The sequence below is a fragment of the Electrona antarctica genome (genome assembly GCF_951216825.1).
Source record: "Electrona antarctica genome assembly, chromosome: 5".
NCBI lineage: Eukaryota > Metazoa > Chordata > Actinopteri > Myctophiformes > Myctophidae > Electrona > Electrona antarctica.
The window spans coordinates 56,217,473-56,226,207 of NC_136810.1; positions in this window are offsets into that span (position 1 = coordinate 56,217,473).

Sequence of the window (8,735 nt, forward strand, 5' to 3'; positions counted from 1 at the left end):
GAGCATACAGGACAGCGAAGACAGGATACAAAGACCTGATTGTTCACATTTGACCTAAATGCTCACTAGACAAAATACACATCTAAACATATTTTTAGCCGGAACCTTACAACACCTTATATATGCTGACTAAGCTGTGGTCTGACGTCATATAATGTTGACCTTTACACACATGTCCTGAATATTTCTTCGCTCTCCAATATAGGAAATTACACTCGTGTGAAACAAACATTAAAAGTCCATAGACTTGGCCACGTGACGTCATTTCCGAGAGCCAGACGTTGGAGGGGCTAGCGCCCCTCAAAAACAAGATTGGATTTCTCTGATTGACGACATCATTACGGAACTCGCATATTTGGGCCTCCGCAGTTCATCCCTCTGTCCTGTGGTTATTCTGTATTTAAGTCCGACGTCATTTTGTAGTCCTACGTTACGTCCAAGTGGCACCAGCTCCCGTCCGCATCTCATTGTAAATAGAATATCTAAACGCGTGAATCTTTTCACAATGACGTTATTATATATAAAAACGTCTACATGTTAACTTTGGACCTATACGGACAAATAATCGTAGTACATTTCTTTTAAGTCAAAAATTGAAGTTTTTATGAGCCAATGAAAATTGCTGGTTTGTGAAAATTCTTCTTTTGTCCCTAATACATACATGCAGCATCATATGCTTTTGCAACTGTACAGTATGGTAGAGGGTCATGCCAAATAGCACTGAAAGCGTACAAAGAGAAGTTTGTACGTGAAAACACACTGTAGTAATGGATAAAGACCTGACTGTGTCTGCATAGCTCAGTCAGTAGAGCTCTCACCTTTGGACCACAGGGTCACTGGTTCAAATCCAGGTAGCGATAACTCAGCCTGTGATTCTTATTTGTGCATATTGTTCTTATTGCGTATTGTCTTCTTTCTTGGTCTCGCCTTATCGCTGCTTGCAGCTATATTTAAGGGCCCAAGAAGTCACGAAGTGACTTTGGTCACTTATTGTTTTTGTGTTTTTTTTTCTTCTTCTTCTTCTCCTTCCGCCAAAAATTGCAGTTCTGACTGAACGGTGCAGTCGACTGAATATCATAAGATTATAGTCGACTAAATCTACAGTTGATTTAGTCGACTAAAATGCATTTTGGCGGGCCTTGATGCCGTCGTAATGGCTGATTTTAAACTTGCTGAAAATAGCCGATCTACAAGCTCACAAGGCGTTGCGCTGCGACACGTTGTGAGCTTGTAGATCTGCTGTTTTCAACATGTAACCAAGTGTAAAATTACTTATACTGGATCTCTTGTCCACTATAGCGTGTAAAAACGTGTACGTCACCAAGAGGAGGGCGGTGTCTGAAAAGCTAGGGACGGCCCTCTCGTGGGCATTCAATTCTAGCCCACATCACTCAGAATAGAGTGACGGTGGTATGTTTTTGTAAATATTGACCTCGTTCTTGGCGACAACATAGTGAACCAACACCAGGATGGATAGAAAGAACGTCGGGCCCAAATACATTACAAGGACAAGGAAAATGTTGTGAACAAACACGGCTGTGCTTAGATACTTTGTTGAACGTTATGTCTCTGCGCCCGTGTGCCGTACAGCCGAGATCCAAGCCATTCTACGTCTTTTTGTAAACTCGTCAATCTGGGTTCCTTGATGCTGTCTCCATGCTGGAAAGTTGAAAATCTAATTCCGTTTTCTGGCTCATTCCCTCGACGTGGCCTGCTGTGGCACTTATTTACTGAGCAAGTCTGCACCATTGTGAGGTCAGTTTAAAAAAAGAACGTATACAAGCACACTGGATAGTCGCTCAATGTAAACAAACCAGACAAGCCAACAAGTATGGCGGCCGCTACCACGTGACACATATGTTGACGCCCCCTCGGCCCCTCCAGGAGATTTTGGTACACACTATAGTCCCCATCCTAGCATTTAGTCTAGTTTTTATTTGCTGACGAAAATTGTCAATATATTTAGTCTTAGTTTCAGTCCTCATAGCTTAGTTTTCATTTAGTTTTCGTCAGTGAAAAAAGGTAGTCGACGAACATTTTTCCTCTTAGTTTTAGTCGACAAAATCAACACTGCCCTACAGGGTCCTTAGATTAACTACAGGGTGTGACAGGAACTATATATATTTTTTTTTACATGAACCACTTCAACCCTATAGGATCTCTATTCTGAGCGGAACATTAGCTCACAACGCCTCGCAATGTGAGGCGTTGTGAACTGGTAGATCTGCTATTTTCTGACAAAGACATTTGGTGTAGAACAAAATCTTTGTAAACTGCGCCTCCCTCCTCCAGCTCTGTGATCGTTCCATTAAAAATGAATTCCATGTCTGTCCGTGAAAAATGACTCTTCAATAATTCACATATACTGAACTTACGTATTATTTTTCCTCATATCTTTGCTGCCAGGCAGAAACCTTGTATCTCCATAGTTTGATTTCGTTTTTTTGTATATAAATTAATGTCCTAATTCATCAGCCAGTATGACAATGGCGTGCAAAAGTAGTTTAAATAGCAAATCTGCAAGTTTGCAGAGCGGCGATGATTGCCATCTTTGAAAGAACAACAATAATACATTAAAAGCATTAACAAAGAGCTTGTGACTAAATAATAATGACATTGGATGCATTTGGAACAGTGAAAACTAACAGTTCGTAAACAAGGTTTCCACCTGACCAGTGATGATATACTGCATATAAACACACCATTAGAATACTTGACGAATTATTATAGTGTTAAACATAATAGTAAACATACAATAAACAGACAATAGTGCTTTTGAATATGTGTTTATTCACTGATTGAGTTGCAGTATCAGTGTTACATGTACACTCTATAAAGTATAAAGTAATGGTACCAGTATCACTGTTACATGTACACTCTATAAAGTATAAAGTAATGGTACCAGTATCACTGGTACATGTATACACTCTATAAAGTATAAAGTAATGGTACCAGTATCACTGGTACATGTATACACTCTATAAAGTATAAAGTAATGGTACCAGTATCAGTGTTACATGTACACTCTATAAGGTATAAAGTAATGGTACCAGTATCAGTGTTACATGTACACTCTATAAAGTAATGGTACCAGTATCACTGTTACATATACACTCTATAAAGTAATGGTACTGGTATCACTGTTACATAGAATAGACCAGAACACCACTCCATGTGCTGTAGTTGTTTGAGTCATCATAGAGCCTGTGCCCAGAAGGTAGTCTCATGTAAACGGTGTCGCCCTCCTCCAGCTCTAGGATCATTCCATTAGAAATGGATTCATGGGCTCCATGATTGTTGTATCCCTGGTTATACATGAGCTGCTGATCATTTTTATACATTGTGATAGAAAAAAACTCTGATGATCCCTTCCAGCGTAGAGTTGCAGTGAACCTGAAGTGATAGAGTCCTTTAACAGGAGATGTGAAGATTCCTATGTATGTAGAGAACACACATGCATGCACAAATACGCACACGCACGCACGCACGCACGCACGCACGCACGCACGCACGCACGCACGCACGCACGCACGCACACACACACACACACACACACACACACACACACACACACGCACACACGCACACACACACACAAAGCTGTAGAATCAGAGAGAACACCATGGCATACTGGAGTGGATGTTTCTGTTGATCCATTGGATAAACAACTTATTTTTTCCACCCATTTCCTGAAAAGTTACAGTACAGTAAGGTTTCCCATTTATTGTTATTACTGATTATTTTATTTTTCTTAAGATATTTTTTTTGTGGCTTTCGCCTTTATTTTAAGAGAGGTATGCAGTAGGCTGACAGGAAATGGGGAGATAGAGATGGGGGGGTGACACGCAGTAAAGGCCGTCGGGATCGGGAGTCGAACCCGAGGCACACTGCCAGACTGGATTACCAGCCAAGGTGCCCAGACAGCTACGCCAGTCGCCCGGGGCCATTATTACTGATTTTGAACTTCTTTTTGGTTATGGGGTTGGGTGGGTGGGTTTTTGTTTGTCTTGTGAGTTTTTTTTTGTTTTTTTGACATGACTTAAAACACTTAACCCGCCGCCATTAATTAATAGCGTATTGCCAAGGTTTTATCGCGCGTAACACTTACTTTGAAGAGCCAAATATCCGTAATCGCATGTTACAGTGACAAACTGCTGTGTGTGGTGTCTTGACCGGTTGTTGTTCTCTCGGTCGGTGGTGGAAAAACCCGACCACGAGTATCACAGCGCCTGCTACAGGCCGTTGAAAACGCTTGTCTGGGCCAGAAACGGCACCTCAATGTCGTTTCTGAGATACAGGCCTTTGGATGCAGGGCTTAGAATGAAAGTGGATGCGCGCGCATCTTCAAAATGGCCGCGGCCACTGTCCTACTTGGTGTTGTTGTGCTAACGAACGGTGGCTAACGATACAATCGGATCAAAACATGGATTAACGGAGAAGACGGAAAACGGAGAAGCCACGTTTGGCAGGCTAGGGTACTAATTTAACCCTCTGTTTTCGCCGCTTTTGGCGTACTCCGTGTTAATCACCACCTACCTGTGGATGGATTGTAGGCGTTGCCCATGTTAGTGATGACTCTCTTATAGACCAGAGTGGTTAAGGAACCAAATGGTCCAACATGTCCATCATTACTCAAACCAACAGAGAAGGCAATCTGTGGTTTGTCTGTCAACACAGGAACATTACACAACTGTTTATAATATTATTAAAGCATTAATGATACTTATGATAATGTTTTTTTTATTTTTTTTTATATATAATGCTTAACAACATATTTGATAATATGTACTTACTCCACAGTTCCTGCACCTTGTTGTCAGTGTCAGCGAGCCTGTTCTCTACGGTGGACAGCTGAGCAAGCTGGGCTGAAATCAACATTCATATTAAATCAAATCCACCTGTAGTTTATTTGAGTAGAACAACTATACAATCAATAACATAACATATAACATAACTATTCTCCAAATTAAGTAATTCAAATGTATTATTACTATATTAAATTAAGTATTTTTTTTCCTCTACTGCCTGCATCCACTGAACATCATGGTGTTCTAATTACCTTCACTTTCCTTCTTCAAGGCCTCCACACTGGTCTCACTGCTGCTCAGTCTGGTCTCTAGAACCTGGACCTGGTCATCAGTGGTACCCAGTCTGGTCTCTAGAACCTGGACCTGGTCATCAGTGGTACCCAGTCTGGTCTCTAGAACCTGGACCTGGTCATCAGTGGTACCCAGTTTGGTCTCTAGAACCTGGACCTGGTCATCAGTGGTACCCAGTCTGGTCTCTAGAACCTGGACCTGGTCATCAGTGGTACCCAGTTTGGTCTCTAGAACCTGGACCTGGTCATCAGTGGTACCCAGTCTGGTCTGTAGGACCTGGACTTCGGTCTCACTGCTGCTCAGTCTGGCCTGAAGGTCTTCCCGCTCTTTCTCACCGGTGCTCAGTTTGGCAGCCATTTCTGAAATGATTACATTTAGTAATAGAGATTAGTAAATGTTATTGGCCCGGTTTCCCAAAGGACACATGGTGTAAGGTATGGTGTAGCACATGCTCAGATGCCCGCACACAGAAGCCTGTGAACATAGACATTCCGTGCATAGATGTGCCACGCAATGGTAGGCTTCAGGCCTCAGGCTTGAGGCCTGGTATGGTAGGCCTCAGGTCTGAAATTCTGAAATTAATTTTAATAATATTTGGACGGCTGGACAGCTGACAGTAGGCTCTCTTTACTCTTTAAAAATAAATACAAATATGATATATATATATATATATATATATATATATATATATATATATATATATATATATATATATATATTAATAATATATAATAATATATATTATATATATTATTATTATTATTTTTAAGAGTAAAGAGAGCCTATACTGCTATGCTATGTTCACAGGCTTCTGTGTGCGGCCTAGAGGGCATCTGAGCATGTGTTACACCATACCTTTTACACCATGTGTCCTTTGGGAAACCATTATCACCACAGAATCTATTCTCAAGAAAATGAAATAATTTAACGCCAAACTAAAGTCATTTTCTATTCTCCAAGCCTCAAACGAAGTAATTAAAATGTATTATTATTATATTAAATTAAGTAATTGTTTCCTCTCCTGCTTGCATCCACTGAACATCATGTTCTAATTACCTTGACTTTCCTTCTTCAAGGCCTCCACACTGGTCTCACTGCTGCTCAGTCTGGTCTCACTGCTCCTCAGTCTGCCCTGAAGGTCTTCCAGCTCTTTCTCACCGGCACTCAGTTTGGCAGCCATTTCTGAAGAGAAGGAAATCACAGCGAAACTGAAACACATTTTAAAACACACACACACACACACTGGGCTTGACGCTTAGCATTTTTCCAAGTAGCACGTGTGCTACTAAGTTGAAAAATCTAGTAGCACACAAATTATTTTAGGAGCACGATGAAAAGTTAGCAAATAATGTGTTTTTGAGGGGCGCTAGCCCCTCCTATACAACTTTAGTCCCCACACGTCTCAAGATTTGCAATGAACGGAGAAATTAGGTCAAAATTCAGCTAAATATGACATACATTAAACATTAAACGCCATTGACATTGAAAGGAAAATTTACGTCATATGTAAACGAGCAAATCAGCTAACCAATCACAGGCAACAGGCATTCTGATTGGCCAGTATGAGATGATTCATGATGATGTATGATGATAAGAGTGCCCCTCACTTCACACAGGTGTGATTTTTCTTTAATAAAGTGATGTGAGGCAGGGGCGGGCAATATGGCAAAATATTATATCACAATATCTTTTCAGAAATGATCACAATATTGATATTCATCTGGATTTTTTGTTGTTTTTGAGTGGTGCAATTAAACCACTCCAACAACTGGCTTTGTACCCGTGTACCCGTGTTTGTTCGTACCAAAAAAACGAGCATGGTTACTATGGTCACTGACATTACGTCAGACCACAGCTGATCAGGCTATATAAGACCTTGCACCACTCAGTTCACACGGGTGTGATTTTTATATAATCTATAGCCTAATCAATTTGTTTTATGCTGATAGACTTAGTTTTTTATGCAGATGGATGGATGGATGGATGGATAGATAATCATCAATTAATTTCATGTTGCTCATAGACAGACAGACAGTCCGTTTGTATCCTGCTGTTCTATCATGTGAGTGTGATATTCAGTGCAGAGGCTACTCGATGGTGAATTAGTATTGTAACATTCTCCTTGGCTTTGACTGCTTCAGTTCAGACAAAACAATTTGTACATATACACCTCGGCGTGGTGGAAGGAGGTGGTGGGGGGATCTTTGCCTTTTTTCCGTTGCTCGTTATGCAGGTCACTGACTAATATGTATCCAGCGGCAGCCAGGTGACAGGTCGGTCATTCGTATTGCGCTGCACAGCCTGCGCACACACTTTTGTAAGCGAGGTGCTAAGCAAGGGTTGTTTAGGTGGTAACAAGACAATTCACCCCTTTTCCGTTTTCCTCCCGGAATTTTCCCCAGTGAGGGGTGGGAGAGGCTGGACAGCTGGAATTTGAATTTCTCCAACTATAAACTTTCACGACAGCAGACAGCCTAAGTACAAATATATTTATGAAAAGCTACTACAGTGAACTCTGTTCACAGAAGTTGTTGTAGGCTATGTGGGGATTATCTGACGAGGTACCATTTGAGAGGGAAAAACCTTACATATACTAAATAATACTAAATTGTTTATAGGGTCAATATAAGTAAAATATAGCCTTTCCACAGGAGTATCTTTTTATATTTTTCCAAAAAGAATACAAACAGCCAATAGCATATTACAAAGTTATCCCCCTCACTGGGGAAAATTCCGGGAGGAAAAACGGGCAAGCACCGGGGTGAGTTGTCCAGTATTCATTTAGGTTATCAATCAATCCGTCCACTCCATGTGCGTGCGCACGTGCACTCTTTGCGTGCACGGCTGCATGCTGTTTCACCCACGTTTGGTAAAAGTTATATCGAGTGATGTTTGAACATTCCAAACTTTCCAAATAAGTTTAGTATTCAACGTGTCGGGGTCCAAGCAACTCCTTCTGTGCTATCATCATCATGCTATCCTGCTGCGTTCCAAGAAGAGAACTGAGCAGCCAGCAACACAGGGAGGGGCGGGGCGGTGGGAGCAAAGGGGACAGATCTTCAAATGAACGCTGCATTGAGCCTCGACACGTTGTTAGCTTGTAGATCTGCTCTTTTTGGCGAACGACACCGCCGTACTAAGAAATATAAATGTAGTTATAGAACCGCAACTATAGAATGTGCACTTGCCTTGTCTTTATCACGATTGAATGGTCAAATTCTGTAGTCGCACCGATGCTACAAATTTAATTTTACAACTCGCACGGTGCTATTTTTAGTAGCATATGCGAGTACCTAGTCGCACTGTCGAGCCCTTATTGTCACACACACACACAAAACACACACACACACACACACACACACACACACACACACACACACACACACACACACACACACACACACACATATCTTCTTTAACTTTAACTTCAACAAAAATAATGAATCACATTTTGCACACACAACAAAAGCATTGTAGTTTCTTAAACATCCATTCCTGACCTGCATTCTCCTTGGCCATCCGTTCCATCTCGTACTTGGTGATGCCCAGCTCCAACCGAAGATCACTCACGGAGTCCCTTTGCTTCTCCACCTCTCCCTCCACGTTGCGCAGGTTCTCTCTGGTCTCGGCTCTCAT